The sequence below is a fragment of the Ochotona princeps genome, chromosome 27 (assembly GCF_030435755.1).
Source record: "Ochotona princeps isolate mOchPri1 chromosome 27, mOchPri1.hap1, whole genome shotgun sequence".
NCBI lineage: Eukaryota > Metazoa > Chordata > Mammalia > Lagomorpha > Ochotonidae > Ochotona > Ochotona princeps.
The window spans coordinates 16988903-17003887 of record NC_080858.1 but is presented as its reverse complement, the minus strand read 5'-3'; positions in this window follow the sequence as shown (position 1 = coordinate 17003887).

Genomic DNA, 14985 nt, shown 5'->3' with positions numbered 1-14985 from the left:
TCTAGTTAAATGGACTGTCTTATTCCATGTTTTTATTTTTAGTCTGTATATCTTTATTTGCGAAGTTTCTTGATTTTTTAAATGTTTAGTTTTTGAGATGATATATTTTCAGTTTATATTATAGTAAATTGCTTAATGTACCACTAAATAAGGACTTCAGCAAATAAGCAGTGAAAAGACCAAAGTTAATCAAGAATATAGGCAAAGGACATACAAAATAATCAAATGGTAAGAAGTCAAATTCACTTCTATATAATTAATTTTAAGCTAGTCACAGATTGGGCCTGGTGCAGTAGCCTAGTGGCAAAAGTCCTCACTTTACACATGCTGTGATCCCATATATGGGTGCCAGTTCGTGTCCCAGCTGTCCCACTTTCCATCTGGCTCCCTATTTGTGGGAAAGTAATCGAGGATAGTCCAAAACCTCGGGACTCTGTACCCATGTGGGAGACCTGGAAGAGGCTCCTGGCTCCCGGCTTCGGATCAGTTCAGCTCTGGCCTTTGCGACCACTTGGGGAGTGAATCATCAGATGGAAGATCTTTTTCTTTGTCTCTCCTTCTGTCTGTATATCTGACTTTCCAATAGAAACTAAAAACAAACTTTAGAAAGAAGATAGTCACAGATCATTAAAATATAGCAGTAAATCACTCTTAATTTGACAGACATTTAAAACAGTTAGTTTTTCTGTTTACTTTTTTTTTTTTAACTATATTTTCGACAATCTTTACATTGCTAATTAGGGTAAAAAGGTACAAGGGCTATAGGGAAGTGGGTAAGACTATTTCCCTATTGTTTCCTTCATGTGTCTGAGGTAAAGGGAATATTGAGGGAGAAGCCCCACCCAGTCTCCCACCCACCCCAGGTCCCGGATGTAGGGCATGCTCTGAGATCCTCACTGAAGTGGTTTGGATAGTTCACCAGTTATGAATCGCTGCCAGTCTTGCCACTCCAGGCATGAGGCTGTTGAAGAATCCACTGATTGACATAGTCCACCATAGAGTCTCCCTTTGTCCAGAATTTCGCTGCCAACATATAGCTGAGGTGATGGATTGACCTGTTCTGTCTTCCATCTTTTCTTGGTTAGGGTTCTGAGTCCACCATTTCGATTGGGGAGATCCCCCCAAAAGAAACCTTGAGGTATTCCCAGACCAGATTCTTGCATGTGCTAGCAAGTATAGGGCCCGGCACAGTCCATCACCCCGATCAGCTGGTGGTTGCATTTGCTGGGTTGGTTTTGTAAAACAGTTATTTTTAAAAACCTCTTATTTGCAGAAAAACCTGATATATACGTTCTTTTGTTTTAATGTAGTTCTTACATTTAAAGGAGAAATGCAGTATTTGTTTTTCTGTGTCTGGCTTATTTCATTCAACCTGTTGCAACCAATTTGATGAAATGATACGATTTTATTCTGTTCTACAACTGAATAGTGTGTGTGTGTGTGTGTGTGTGTGTGGTGTTTGTGCATCCTAGTATTGGGTTGCTGAATTACATGGCAAATCTGTTTAGTTTTCAAGAACACACCATTCTGTTTTCCACAATCACTGCACTAATCTATTAACATTCTTGCCAACAAGGTATCCTAATTCTCCCTTCTCCATACCCTCACCATTGTTTGTTACCTCCTTACGAGAGTTGAACTTCAGCATTTTTTTGTAAGTCTGGTCTAGTGGTAAGGAATTCTCTGTTTTGCTTATCTAAAAAATAACGCTTCATTTCTCCCTCACTTCCAGAGATAGCTTTGCAGGTTATAATGTTCTTGGTGGGAAGCTTCTTTCAACTAATTGAATGTATCATCGCCCGCTCTTACTGCCTGTAGTGTACCTGTTGAGGAGTCTGCTGCTAGTCTAATTGGTTTGGCTTTATATGCAATTTTATGCTTTTCTCTTACTGTCTTTAGGATTCTTTTTGTTGTTGTTTGTTTCATGTTTGAGAACGTCATTACAATATTCTTTGGAGATTTTTTTTTTCTTTTTGGTTAAGTGAGCCTGAGGTCTTTTGAGATTCCTGTATCTGTATGTCCATATCTCTTTGAAGTGTTGGAGTTTTCAATTGCTTTATTTCATTGTTTCTCAATACATTTTTCTCCTTTAGCTGTCCTATAATATGAGTGGCATCATATGGTTCACATAGGCTTGCTTTATACGTTTTAATTCTTTTCCCTTTAGTTTTGTCTGATCCAGTTACTTCTAAAGTCTTGTTCTCCAAATGAGGAATTGTGTGGCTCTTGCTTGTTCTCCCTACATCCTTTTTTAAAAAAAGACTTATGTTTGTTTATATGAAAGAGTTAGAAAGGGTGGGAGAGAGATGTTCCATCCACTTGTACACTGCCCAAATAGGTGCTATAGCCAGGCGAATGCCAAGACTCTGGGACTCCATCCATGTCCTCCACATGAGTGCAAGGGATCAGACATTTCAGGCATTTTCTGTTTCCCAGAAGCATTAGCAGGGAGCAGCACTGGCAGTGGAGCAGCTGGGACTCACGGGAGCTCAGATGGGATGCTGGTGTGGCAGGCGGTGGATTAACCTACCCAGAATGCTAGTCCCTGCATTCCCGTTCTTCCATCATGCTAGTTGCCCTTCTGTGTTTCTGTGGCGAGCACATCGTTAAGTAACACTGCAAGACTTGCCAGGTGGAGAAAAATTCTTGCAGTTTTTTTCCTGGTTTTAGAGGACCCTTGTTTCATTTTCATCTATGAATGAGAGCTTCACTGAGGAAAACATTCCGTGTTGGCAGGTTTGTGGTGGTGGTTGTTGTCATTGTTTAAGATCATGAATTATTGAGCACTGGCTTTGTGCTACTACTGTAGGTTAAGCCACTTGCCTGCAACACCAGGCTGGTTCCTATCCTGGTCTGTTCACTTCTGATCCAGTTCCTTGCTAATGTACCTGGGAAACTAATATCAGATGGCCTAAGTACTGCCACCAGGTGGGAGACCTGAAAGAAGCTCCTTGCTCCTGGCTTCACCCTGGCCCTAACCTGGTTGTTGCATCCGTTTATGAAGTGAACCAGTAGATGAAAGATACTCGTTCTCACCCTGTCTCTATCCCTCCTCCTTTCCCCCTTTCCCCCTTTCCCCTCTCTCTTCCCTCTCCCTCCTCTTTCTGTAGCTATAATTTAAAAATACATATATAAATCTTAACGTAAACCAAAAAAAGAACTGAACTGTATCTTCCCATTCTCTTTTGGCCTATAGTTCCTGAAGAGAAGTATGCTGTCAACCTGCTTGGAGTTTCTTTACAAGTTACCTAAGATTTCTGATTTGCAAATGTTAGAATATTCTCTGTATGTTTTACTTTAGAAAGTTGGACTATAATATGTTACAGGCAGAATTGTTGATCATGCCTATTTGTCTATATGTGTTTCTTAAAATTGGAGAAATTTTCTGCTAATTCATTAAATAGCTTTTTTAAACCATTCTTTTTTCCATTCCTTCAGGTATTCCCAAGTGTTACATATTTGGTCATTTGCTAGTACCCCAGAGATCCCATATACTGGTTTCATTCAATTTTTTCTATTTTGTGTTTGTTCTGAGATAATTTCAAAGTCCTGTCCTCTAGATCAGCTACTTTCTTTTGCTGTATTTCGTCTATTGTTAAAGATATTTGACTATTTTTTGTTTGATTTGCTGAATACTTCATTTCTAATATTTCTCTGTGGTATTTTCCCATTACAACACCACTTCTGATTTCTCATGATTGCCATGTACTAATTTCCTTGAACTGTTTCTCTGCATTTTTATTTTAAATTAACAGAACAGATTTGCATTTCACAATACAGATTTAGAAACATAGTGATACGTCTTCCTTGACCGTCTCTTCTTCTTCCCTATGTGTCAGTTATGGATAACTGGATAAGTAAAAAGTGGTATATACTCCATGGAATGCTGCTCAGCCACAATAGAGAATGAAATCCTGCCTTAAAAAAAAAAAAAGAAACAGATGGCACTGGAAATCATGCTTAGAGCAACAAGCCAGTCCCCAAAGACCGATGCCTTTTCTCTGATCTGTGGTTACTAATTCAAAATATAAAGCATGTAATCTACATGAACAAGATTGACATTTTTAAATTTATTTGTGCAGGTTTGTATCTATACTCTTGAGGAATAGCAGTGTTTTTATTTCTACTTGCTATTTGAGTTATTACTAATAAGTGTTAAGCCCGTGATTTTGAAGTGCATGGAAAGTATGCTGTTGTGAAAATTATTTTTTCTGTATATTTGCATAACCTTTCAATCATTGTGAATTTTTCAGGCATTTTGTTAATTTCCCTTTCTTCAACAGTTCAACATTAATGTGATATTGTGTTCTTTTATAAAGAATCACGTTGTCGTTCATATTGGTTTTTCTAGTATTTCTACATTGGTTTTTATTCATCCGGGGGATCTCCTGAGTCTATCACTTTATTCCTGGAAATATTTTGGTGACTGTTGGTTTGCTGGAGTGCTTTATCTTTCCATTGAATTTTCTGGTATAATCTCATTTTGTCTTTATTGACTTGGTCGATGGTAGCTGTAGTAAGGCTCCAAGATTTCTCTGTGGATCAGTACGGTAATGGAGATTCCAGTTCCATGGGTCTTCAGCCATCACTTGAGGGAAGGACTCGTGTGATGAGCTGCTCAGACGTTGCAAACAGACCCGCCTTGTGTTATGGCTATGCCTTGCACATCAGTTCTGGTTCCAGTAGCTGGCTGAACTTAGAGATTCCTAGGCCTTGCCCAGTTCCAGAGCTCCCAGAGTTGCACTGAGGTTAGATGGAGGAGGTGGACTCCACAGATGTTACCAGATGCTGTGGCTGGATAGGTGAGAGTCACTTTGGCTCTGTAACAGAGGACAAGATGTCCTGCACTGTGCTGTGCTGTTCACTTGTTTCCATTGTATGCAGCTACCTTAGGCCTAAGAATTGATGGATGAGAAGAATCAAAACTCAAGCAGCTGGAGGGAGGCTGGAGTCCAGAATCCTGAATCCCACACTGACCATGGACCTGGCAGATATCCTGTGGGCCAGAGATTCTAACCAGCAGTAATGTACTGTGTAGACTCAGCTCAAGGTGTTTAATGAGCAAGACACTGCAAGACTTGCTGGGTTACGTAAGGCTTATACTGGAATTCCAGGAGCAGGTGCTGGGTGGGACCAGAGAACACTGGCTGCAGTCCCTGGTAGGAGTAGTGGCTGGTGGCAAAGGCTGCTGTGGCAGCGTATTTGTACTCTCATGGTCGAAGGGGTTTTGTGCTGTTCTGTCACTGTTTTAGCAGCCCCTTTAGCTCTTGTACAGACAGTTGGGTGTGGGGATGTGTTTTCAAATTTGTGCTTCTGGGGAAGTGATCACTGGAGTTTCTTTACTTTCTGTCTTCCACTTGCAAGTCACTATCCTTTTGTAATTTTCCTCTAGATCCCTTCTGCCAACTTAGTGGATGAGTGTTGGTGGACGCTGGGCACACTGCACAAGAAGCAGGCCTGTTGCCAAGGTGACTCCACTCCAGAATGTTTCAACACTTTTCATATCAACACAAAATTCCATTGCTTCTAACGTTCGGACTCTCTTTCCTGTCTGGGTGTTTGTTGTCAGGACATAGCAGAATCCCACTTCTGTCACCAACTAGCTGTATAACTTTGAAAAGATTCCTTAATCTTTGGGCCTGCCTTTCCTCCATTGTGAACATGAGAGTTAAATGAAATCACTTCTGAAAGTTCATGGAGAAAGGAATTAAGGGTGTTTATTTTGGTGTAAAATGTTTTGTAGTCCACATACAGTCTCTTTCCTAAGATGTATTTCTATGAACTTTTGGAAGATGGATCATGAATACAATTTCAATTTATCTTTATAGCATAGTGTATCTACCTTTTAATTTTACCATGAGACTTGTTAATACTTGCAAAAGTTGCTTCTTGGAGTCGGTGCAGGGGCAGACCTGAAAATGCAAAGTATTTGCTCCAGCTCTCTGGCATATAGTGCTTACTAAAATGTTTCAGCAGTTAGTCCCTGAAGATGCAATCATTGTTTTACCTCATAGTTACAAAGACATAATGTGAGTATGGTCATTTACTTCATTTCCTGGCACATTGAAGGCAAGGACTTTAGCCACTAGGCTAGTGCACTGGGCCCCCATCATGGCCTTTTACACTGGTGTGTTCCCTGTCATTCTTGGGACTGCAGGCATGTCTGCTGTTCCCTTGCGTCTCCTTACTGAAGATTTGAGTCTAACCACTTAATCCATTTTTACAGATAGTATCGGTTCTATCTGCTGTGATAGTAAACATCTCTGGAAGTCAGTGAAGGCAGAAAGGAGAAAGATACCACTGCATGTCTGGCTCCTCCTTCCGGTTCCTCTGACCGTGTCTGCATTGAGCCACATGGTACACCGTCCTCAGTGTCTTAGCCCTGCTGCTCCTTTGTGTGGAATGTTCTTCCCCGGGATGCCTGCAGAGCTCACACCCTGTGCCCCTGTGGAGCCTTCTTAGGGGGTCTGTCTCCCCACGCACTCCGCTTTCTCCTTTGGCTTTAATTACTACTCGGCACGCTACATATCTGATGTGTTTGCTGCTTGTTTGCTTCCTTCTACCAGATGTTAAGCCCCACGCTGGAAGGGGTTTCTGTCAGCGGTGATCACGGCTGTACCTTCAGACACAAGAATTTACCTGACATGGGTTGCATGTTCAGATATTAGTTGGGAGGCAAAAAAGGCGGAGATGTAAAGGAAAAATAAAGATAGAAAGGCAAAGTTGCTTTTTTTCCTTGATTTGACTTTGAATTGAACCAAAATGTTTGCCCTGAGTACTGTGCAGGAGCACTGCCCCTTCCTTTAAGCACACAGTTGCGTTAGGGTGGCACCGCTCACGTGGGACCACCGCTTCCGGTTGTACTCCTGAGACCAGAGAGTAGGCAGATGGCCTTAGAGAAGTAACCATCCTATGAAGAGCCCGCAGAGGCAACAGGAATGTGCCCATAGCAAGGCTACGCCTGTTCCTTGTAGGAAAGCCCTGGGGTAAATGTTGAAGTTACTAACTGCTCCCAGTTTGTCCCTCCTTTGTGTGAAATGTGGAACACCCGGGTCTAACAGTAGCCCCGAATCCAGCCGCTCTGCAACACAATGAGCCAAAGAAGTTGGAGTTTGAAGTCTAAAGGCCTTAGTGCTGCTGAATTCTGACTTTCTTTGGGGAACGTCCCTGAAACCAATGGGTGCCTTCATTTCTCCTGTCTTGGTATCAGACAATGCTAATTTTCACCCACCCACTCTGCAGCTTTGAAGTCTAAAGGCCAGTTTTGTTCCAGGTACTGAACTTCTGGCTTAGGATGAGCTGTGGTGGAAACAGAGTTGGTCTGATGGCAGGAATTGCTGGTTATGTTGGAAGTGCTAATGTCCTGCCACGCGGTTTATTGAGTGAGGTGGGGGTGCAGCTGTCTCAGAATCACACCAGATTCCAGCTAATGGAATGATGCCCCTCCTGTGGTTGTTCCCTCCGTACTGTTTGGTCTTTCCTTTGTGCATCGCTCCCTGTTCCTGGCCCTCGTGACTCTGCTGTGTTCTGTGCTGATGGCTCACCCCTGCCATGCGCCACCAGGGCAGGGGCTGTGCTTGCATAAAGAGAGAAAGGGCACTAAATGGCTCTGAGAGACTCAGGCTGTGACACTCCGGGGCTCCAGGACATTGGAGGGGTCCAAGCAAGGCAAGGTTATTATTTTTCCATTCTCTAACATCCAAACAGGAGACTACACCTGTGGCATGTGAATTACCTAGGCTATGTTTTGAATCTGTGTGGAACCTATTGACTTGAGTTAATTAGGAAAAGAACTGTGAATTATTCTGGGTTGAATGCCACCTGCAGGGACCCAGGCCCCGTGTGCATTCAGTTGCTGCTGTGATATGAAAGCACACAGTGCCTATTGCTTTCCCATGTGAGGCAAGGCAAGATTGATTTTTGGGTCTCTGCTCTGATGGCAAAAAATATTTTTTAAAAACTTGCCCTGAAAAGTGGGACTTTGGAGGTCTCAAACTAACAGAGGCTGGAAGTGTTACAATAGATGGAAGAACATAAGTTTAGACTTCTCAAGGGGAGAAGCCTGTGTGAAGGCACCTGGGGTCTGCCCCGAAGCACCGGCCTCCAGGCTTGTGATGTGCTGCTCCCTGCTCTCTGAGCCAATACTTCGGACAGGAAATTGGAGGGGAAGACCTGGGTGGCCTCCTTGAAGGCAGGTGGGTGACAGCCTGCAGTAACGTGGAAAGCTGCCCAGTAGGTCATGGTGTCAGACGGATCCTATCATTTCTTAAAATTCCTCTTACCTTCCTTCCCAAACCTTTTCATGTCATTGGAAGCATACCATTGAAGCCCATGAAAGAAGAAAACTAAGAAGGCAGATTGAAGTTTGAATTCAAAGTAGAGTACCTGACCCATTTTGACACCCACTTTTCTGTGGGAAAGTAGAGGACCATTTGGCTTTCTGGGTTTTGCTGTTCTGCTACTGGGAAGGGCAATTTAATGGGTAGAAGGGAATGTTTCTGTGGCCGTGGTTTCATTCTTACTCCCTTCTGACAGTCACCACAGTAGCACGTAGGGAAGCATTCATGGTGGGTCCAGACTCTCTTGCAAAGATTTGTCTTCCCAAATGACCTATGGCCTCAGCCTATGCTTTTCCCTTGATTGCTTTGGCAGTGTTTTCTTTGACTCCCACTCTCTGAATTCGCTCTGGAAATTGTAAGCCACTGTGGCTCAGAACCTACAGAGGGGGCTAACTGTAGAGGTCAAGAAAAAATTGTGTCGAACAAACTTGGGAGCTCCCTTCCCTGCTGGTTAGAATCTGAGTGCTTGGTTGTCAGTACGGCATAAGCACAGCCCGGGGCCAGGGCTGGGTGTGGGGAGGGTGATGAGGAACTCCTCTGAGGCTGTGCAGCAGCCTGAAGATGCCCTCATTTGTTTTTCTTCTTTAATATGAGTGGCAATGTGTTGTGTAATGATCTGGGAGAGAGGGGTGACATCCAGACCCTACAAGATTGGGGCAGAGCTGATTGAGAACATTATGCAAGGCAGAGCACCAGCCAAGGCTCTCTCATACTTCTCTTACCCCTGGGAAGAGATCTGCATTTGCTGACTTAGCAGGATGTCTGAAGAGATGAGTATGGTTCAAGCATCGTCAGCTTTGAGGGCAGCAGGTGGTCAGTGATGTTGCTGGGGGACCATAGCAGTGTCTGGGGCATGTGATTGGACTCTGCATACTCAAAGTGTGGGGGTCAAAAGTGGTGGACACAAGTAGCCTCCCCCGTTACATGCGATCTCTAGGTTTGTTGGAGCCAAATAGACCCTGCCCAAAGATGCGTAGGCATGCATGTTCCTTGATGGCAGGACTTTGCTTTATTGTTGTGTCTTTAGCTCCTGGAACAATGCCTGACACATAGTAGACAATGAATGAATAGATGACGATAAATGGAAACTCTGGCCCTAGGATCTTCACACAGATCAGAATCATTTCCTAGTTTTCACCCCATCCTTTGACCATTATTGGCAGTGTGTCAGCTTTCTCAAAATTTTCCAGCAAGCTTATCCTAAGAGATTAAAGTTCCCTTATTTCTCTCTCACTGCCATCATGGTCAGAATAAACATAAACAGATAAATATCTACTTGTATGTATTCTTATTAAATAAGTAGCAGAAAAATCCATATATATTAAATAATTAATATGTAAATATCGTATCTCTAAAGTTGTCAGGAAATAATGTCCTATTTATGTAGCTTGCAAATTAATTAACTTGAATTTTCCTAACAGTATGATGTAACAATGGAAACAAAGCAAAGTCTTGAGCTGTCACAGGATAAATCTGCCTACAGTTCCTGGAGTCTTTTCTGAAGCCAATCCTCACTTGGGGTGGATCTCCTTGTTCATACACTCCTAAGATGTTTCTCCTAGAAACAGAACTGAATTTTGTATTGGCTATTTGCAGACAGAGGAGCCCACATACAGCTCTTCTATCCTCATTTTGTAATCTGTTGGGTTATGAACAGCATCAAAAACTGACAAATGTAGCATTTTAGAGAATCCAGTGTATGGAGTAGTGATGGTAGCTGGAAGAATCGTTGAGAGGATAGCTGTTTACTAGAAGGCTGAAAGAGATGCCAAAGTTCTGAGGGTTAACTGCAGAGGGGCTATGGGAAGGTGAACGCAGAAGCACCATCAGGAGTTGGAGCTGTTGTCTGGGGTCATTCTGGGATGTGCCAGTGGCTCAGCAGGTTGAGGAAGACTTCAGGGACCACCACAAGAGGAGAGACTATAGTCCACTGGCTGAACAAGACTAGGCAACAAAACAACCTTGCTCCTCCACCAGCCCTTCTCTGGAACCCTTTATTGGCAGAGCCTAAGGTAGTGTAGGGTTGGCAAGGCCTAAAGGCAGCTCCCAGGAGCAGTCCTTTGATGCAGGCCAAAGAACCTTTGATCCCAATCCAGTGTCTGTGCCCATTTGGAACTTGGAGGCTAAAAATTAATACCTGATACCCTGGAAAGAATTTATGGGTAACACATGGCTGAGCTTCATATATCTTCACCATGAGCTCTGTCTGCATTCAATGGGCTGGGAAAATTTGTAGCTGCCTCTTTGCTATCTCCTGGTCCTGATCTTATTTTCTGGTATTCAATCACACTTGTCCCCAGTCTGGAATCTGCAGTAGGTAAACCTAGTGAGGTTTAACAAAACAGTGAATATTCAGCGTTTGCATTTTCTAAGTCTTCTTAGGTGGCTTGACTATGCAGCCATATAGTGGCCAAAAGACAGGTTGCCAGAAAAAATATGGTGGAATAGCACGAAGATTTGAGAAGGATCTGTTCTTTATGAGTGTCAGGCTAATTAAGTAGCCTCATGGCTCCCTGTGAAACATGCTTTATCTCAACATTAGTATTAAAGGCAAATGGGTAATAAAGGTGAACTATTTAGCACATGCTGACAATTAAAGACATAATGGGTGATGTTCAAGGCTGCAGGGTTGCTTATTGTCACCTATAAGGAACACTTTGCATGGCTTTCTCAAGGTGCCTTCCCAATGTGACACTGTAAGCAGAGTTCTTTGCCAAGTAACTGACCCTGCCTGCCAGGTGTATTCTTTTCATCAAACTTTGACTAGCTTGCTGACCACTCATCTCTGAATTCTTTTCTTACAGGAATCCAAGAACCAAATCCTGCCTCTCCAGTAGAAGTACCTATCTTCAACTTTTAGCCTTCATCAGGGACAAAAGGATTCCAAGAGACATGAATGAAATGGCCACCTGGAATACAGTAAGTGCACATTAAGTGATTATTTAAGTACAACTTGAAGAGAAAAAAGTATCTTATTTCTGGGATCTATTCTGGATAAATTGTCCTGCTGTTGTGTATACTGGACTTAGAAAAGAATCAACAAAAACTTTAATTTTTTAAAAATGTGGTAAAAGAAGAAAATTACTGACATGCAAAAAGTTAAGTAATATAAAAAGCGATATAAGGGTCATTTTGTTCATTGGTGAGACCTCAGTGCATAGACCAAGAGTATGTTTTTTTCTCTTTATGTGTGTTTGAGGGGGGATGTCAAGACATGGCTCCAAATAGTAGTATGGTGTAGAAATAAAATCTGTAGAATGTTCCCTAATGGTGAGGAGGATGGACCTGTGTCTTTGTGTTGAGGGCAGGTGGGAGGGATGGGGTAAGTTACTACAGGCCCAAATACCTTCCAAAGTGAGCCAGGTCAGGAGAAAGAGTTCTGGAGTTGTACCAGGCAACAAAGGCTATCTAGACAAAGTCAAGCATAAATACCACTAAAGGAAGCAAAAACTTCTGTTCTGCTCAACAGAAGCCACTCCTCCAGCTGGGATCAGCCCCAGGACACCCATTTTCAACTCTTGGTTCAGGCCTTCATCTGTGGAATAGAGTCCCAGATGTCTACCTGTCAACCAGGAAGAACCTTCTACTCCAGTGGGGCATCTTTTGGAAGACGAGCTTACAAGCGCTGAAGCTGACCCTTGCATGTCCTGTTTTGTTTTTTCTAAACTTTTTTTTTAAATTTGAGATTTTTAAATAAAACTAGCATATAACTTTGAGCTTCTTATCTAAGCAATCTTATGGTTCTTGTACAGTTTGAAAATTAAGGTAGTATGAAGAATTTTTAGTTCATGGAAAATGTGTGTTATGAAAATACTATTAGGTAATTCACATGATTTTACAGCATTATAAACAGCTTTTAGTTCAATGTTTTATAAACTTTTTGAAGTTGTTTGATATCACCAACAGTGGAAATAATCTTTATAGCTGGGAAAGTCTGAATTGACCTTAGAACTTTCTGGAATGTTTAGTGAAAGACTTTTTAGGTACAGTGTAGCAAAAGACACTGGAGGAATTCTCACAGGGCATCTGAGGTATCACATCTCCAAAGACAGGACATACTGCCTGAAGGAAGCCTTGGAGCCAAGGTAAGCAATGCCTGTTTGCCACAATTGCCGCGTGTCCACTGCTGCTTGCTCTCCGTAGGGTTCTTTCTGGGACTCGGAAGATAGCAGGAGCACGTGATGCCTTTTGCCTTTTCTTTCTTTTACAATGACATGTCTTCAGTTTATTATATATTAATAGCCATGCACTATAGAATTCAGCAAGTAGTATCTAGAAAAACTATTGTCCCTGAAGAGTATAGATAAGGACTATAAACAATGATAAATTCTCAAAATGTCAATTTTGCTGTTGTAGGTAACATTTTTGGTACTCTGTGTATTAATTACCACGTATCATGGCACATATTCTTGTCTTTGGGGCACTGGTTTATTTCACTAAGCACAATGGTTTCCAGTTGAATCCATTTTGGAGTTCATCTTTCCTTACGGTTGAGTATTGTTACATAGTGTATATATAACTTAAACAGGTGGTGTTGCAGTGTGCTTTATGATTGCCATTTGAAAAGCTAAATATATCCGTGCTATTGTCTAACTATGAGAAATGCTAGCTGTGTGTATTTTTACCTAAAAATAATAATTCAGAATGATTGGAGAGATCATCTGATATTCACTTAGATGGCCAGAGATAGAGCTGGGTCAAGAAGGGAGAAAAACATTCTGGTAACTGTGGTAGCTGAAAGGACAGGTTGGGGAGTCCAGTGCAATCTTTGCTGCTTGTCTTCACTATGGGAAGAGCTTACTCATACCTAGACCCATTTCACTGTTTCCCATCTGGAAGATACCAGATTCTTGCTAGTACATTTCACACTGGTCAAAATCAATCAGTTTGCTTTCCAAATGTATCGAAGCAACAGGACTATTTCTTAAAGAACAAAACAGTTAGCAATTTATAGAGAATTCAGAGGACAGAGGTACATATTGAACATTAACAAAGATGCAATCAGCCAAATCCCCTTTAGCGACAAAATGCTTCTATTCTATAATAAATAAGTTTCCAGCTAAAAATAACTTAGGAGAAAACCACTAGATTCAAAATAAATTTGAAGAATAGCAACCAACTGTAGAACTTACTTAGAATGAAAAAAATCTGTAAATACTGCTAGCTTTTGGAAAATTAGAATTTTGAAAACTAGCTAGATACCTGCTCTCAATTATGATTGAATGTTGATGTTACAATGGCATAATGGCTAGTTAAAGTGGAGTCCTGAGTTTTCAGGGCTACATACTGAAACATTTGCACATAAAATAATACATTTATGAGAATTGCTTCAATATAATCGAGGAGAGAGAAGTGAGCAGGTGTAAGGTTAAAATGGGACCTGCATAACCTGATGATTACTGAAGCTGTGTGATGATTACATGGGGTTCATTTTACCATTCTCTACTTTTCAATATACTTAAAATTTCCTGTACTGATAACAAAGACAATTGGCAGTTACTATAAAGTCAAGAAAGAATTCTATGGGAAATAAAAATTGTGTTATGATCACATGTACTTAAACTTGGCCACCTTATAACCAAGAAACTAGCATCAGCTATGATAAACAAATACCTTGTTTCAATCCCCATTAGTCCTCATTAACTGTGTGCCTGTTGGAGCCATCTAATGAGCAACTGTGAACCTGCAAAACTGAGCTGAAAGAAGCCTCCTTCCTTAGTGGGTTCTCTTAGATATTTGTAAAACTCTTGGCTATTTCCCCCCCGAAGCACAGCAAAGAAAGCAAAAATACAAAGGAAAAAAAATAACTCTGATTCTGGTTTTTTTTTACCCTGATAATTTGTGGTAGGTTTCTTTATTTTTTGAATATAAAGTGACAGAAATAATTTGCCATTAGAAAAGAGAAAGAATCTTTGAGTATTTACAGCTTTTATACATCACAAAGTTTTTCTTGTTTTTATGTTGTCTGTTTTTTTTATTTGTTGTGATTTCTGTTCCTGCATCATTTGAACAAGTCCAAACTGGAAATCTATACAGCTCACAAAAAGCCCTCCACCCGAAAGGCCCCCCACCCCCACCCAACCCCAATGAGAACAAGATAAATCAAAAGAATGAAATCAACTTATTTCTTTTTTAAAGGTTAAGTCATTTGCTTATATATATACTTGTAATTATTTTTTTCAAGTTCAAACACCAAAATCCAAGAGAGAAAGGAAAAACTAAAAAGACCCAGTCATCCGCCCCCTCCCCCCACTCCAGAATCTCAGTTGATCCCTGCATGTCCAAAATATGAAATATATATTTACAGAAAACAAAAACAAAACTGGAAAACTTGGAGGTGGGTGGGCTGGGGATCTGAAAGTCAAGAGGAAGGAGAGCTGGCTCCAGGGAGGGGTGGGATCTGGGCCTTACCTAGTCATCTGTGCTGCCCCTGGGGAAGACACCCATGGGAAAGCCATGACCAGTTCCCCTCCACCATGCTACCTCGGGAAGGGTACAGCTCGGCATTTGCAACCAACCCCACAATGGATTTGTAGTCTATGGGTTTGTTTCTCTCTCTCTCTCTCTCTCTCACTCACTCACTCTCTCTCTCACTCACTCACTCACTCGCTCACTCACTCACTCACAACTTTTGTGTTCAGTTTAA